The sequence below is a fragment of the Giraffa tippelskirchi genome, chromosome 8 (assembly GCF_054371585.1).
Source record: "Giraffa tippelskirchi isolate mGirTip1 chromosome 8, T2T-mGirTip1v1.2.pri, whole genome shotgun sequence".
In the NCBI taxonomy this organism is placed as follows: domain Eukaryota; kingdom Metazoa; phylum Chordata; class Mammalia; order Artiodactyla; family Giraffidae; genus Giraffa; species Giraffa tippelskirchi.
In genome coordinates, this window is record NC_137282.1 from 159,803,947 (window position 1) to 159,806,289 (window position 2,343).

Here is a 2,343-nt window from a genome sequence, read left to right on the forward strand (position 1 = left end):
TGCACCAAAGCTTTTATACCCAAAGGATTTGGCAGATGCTTATTTAGAGCAAGGGTTGAAAAATCTTTTCTTACTTATGCCCTCGCCAAATAAGTAATCATACCATTAAAGGCTCAGGGAATTTCTGATTTTACAGAAATACAGACCTCGACACAAAAATGCTGCACCCATCTAAAAACACCATCATCATTTACTATCCACGTAAAATTACTATCCACATAAAACCTTCTCTGAAAAGCAAGGAGAAAGTGGAAGATGTAAGTCAAAGACGCTCAGCTGTCTCAGCCTCCTCTGGCTCCCCCGCCCTGAGCCCTGGCTCACCATCACACTAACCCCTCTCTGGGAGCCGGCCTCTGAGCGTGGGCGTTTGTCAGGCAGGTGTGTTTGCCACACCTGCCTCAGTGTGAAGCCAGCCCACTTCTGGCCCCGAGGGGAAGTTCCCTTTCCTTGTAGCAAGATAATGTTTTAAAAAGCCGACTTTTAAACCTCTTCCTGAATTTTTTAATGGATTAAATTCATCATGTCACCAGCTGCTGTGTGGCTAATAGAGCCATAAAACACTGTATTAAAGGATTACCCGTGCAAAGTTTCCTCTTGAGCTAATGTGAATTTTAATACTTTTAACATTTAGTTGAGATGGGAATGTCCAAGAACAGCTTGTTCAGTAGGTTGTTCTATAAAATTAAGTTCCCCGTCTCATCAGAAATGCCAGGACTCCATTAAGTTAAAATTTTACAGAGAGGCTAAGATGATTCACTGTGCAGCATTTGTAAGAAAGGAGGCAACAGCTGCGTCGACATTATTGCTCTTTAAAAAAAGAAAAAAGCAAACCAGTCACAGATCCCATACATATACAGAGACTGGGCTGAACAGAGGAAAATGTTCACTTCGGGTTCATGGCAGATCAATTTACACAGCCCCAGAAGCAGTCATTAGGGACACCTCAGTTTCTGTTCCTCTTGAATGTCATTTGTCAGAAGGTCAGAAAGTCTGAAAATATACAAAGGGGTGATTATCAAAGTTACATAGATATGATATTTTGAGTAACAAAAATGTGATTATGTGTGTCTTGAAGAACCCCTGAAAGAGGAAATGGCAACCCACTCCAGTAGTCTTGCTTGAGAAATCCCATGGACAGAGGAGCCTGGTGGGCTAGAGTCCGTGGGGTTGCAAAGAGTCAGACAGGACTGAAGCAACACAGCGTGCACACACGATGACAAAAGAGAAAACAGAGAGTGAATGTAGCTGATAGAGGGTGAAAGAAACACAAGGAAGAACGGACGGATGCTGGAAGCTACACAGTTCAACTTCTTCTTCTCCAGGGGGCAGTTCTAAGTCCCTAAGAGTCCCCACCTTCCTCAGGCCATGGGATTGCTAAAAGCAAAATGGAGAATAAACCCCAAGTCTCCTTTCTTGCCTAGGAAATTCCATGAGCAGAGGAGTCCAGCAGACCAGAATCCACGGAATCACAAAGAGTCAGACACAATTGACCCACTGCACACAGACACTCCTACAGCCAGACTCGGAGACTCACGTCTCCCTTGAAAGTGAAAATGTTAGTCGCACAGTCACGTCTGACTCTTTGCAACATCTTTGTAGCCGTCAAGGCTCCTTTGTCCGTGGAATTCTCCAAGCAAGAATACTGGAGTTGGTAGCCATTCCCTTCTCCGGGGACCTTCCAGACCCAAAGATTGAACTGAATTGCTCCTGAGCAGCATCTCAAAATATGACCACGTTGGGTTTGTCTAAATGGGATGGCTTACACGTTAAACAACAGCAAAGAATCAATAAGTCGACAGTGATAAGATCATCTTTCCTCCTGTGAACGCTTCAGAAGGTAACAAAGCTTTATGGATCACACACCATTTCCACGATATTTCTAAATCAGACCCCCTTCTGAATATTTCATTTGAAATTTTCTCTTCCTGATTATGCCTCCTTACCCTCCTTTCATGAATGACTTCAAAGCCCAGTTGTAGCTGTTACCTAAGCATCTCAAACAGGTCAGCATTTCAATCTTTGCTACAGAAACTGTGTCGTAAATGAGTTGGGTGAAAACATTACACACTTTTTCTTTAATGTTGTTCAGTAAACTGGTCTAGGTGGAACCATCCACAGAGCTCCAAATTCTCATCACAATTAAAGTGGACGTTAGAATGTGGACTGTGCCCGATTTGAAAATACAACCCAAGGATGATCAGTTTTAATGGAAATTCTCCAAAGCCAGTCGGCTTTACCCCAGCTGAATTCTGTCCATGGCCCCATATTCTGTACTCTGTATGTATTACTGTTCTGAGAGCCTGTCATTTCTTATCAGAATGAGAAAGGCTAAAGAGATAATAT

General features: G+C 43.0%; 1 long non-coding RNA gene across 1 annotated transcript; it reads right to left on the reverse strand.

Moving 5' to 3' along the window:
* Positions 1-592: 592 nt before the first annotated feature.
* On the reverse strand, positions 593-2,097 carry LOC145518750 (uncharacterized). Its single transcript, XR_014063259.1, has 2 exons — positions 1,944-2,097; positions 593-990 (listed from the first exon to the last, which is right to left on the reverse strand). It is a non-coding gene; the product is annotated as an uncharacterized LOC145518750 (long non-coding RNA).
* Positions 2,098-2,343: the final 246 nt, after the last annotated feature.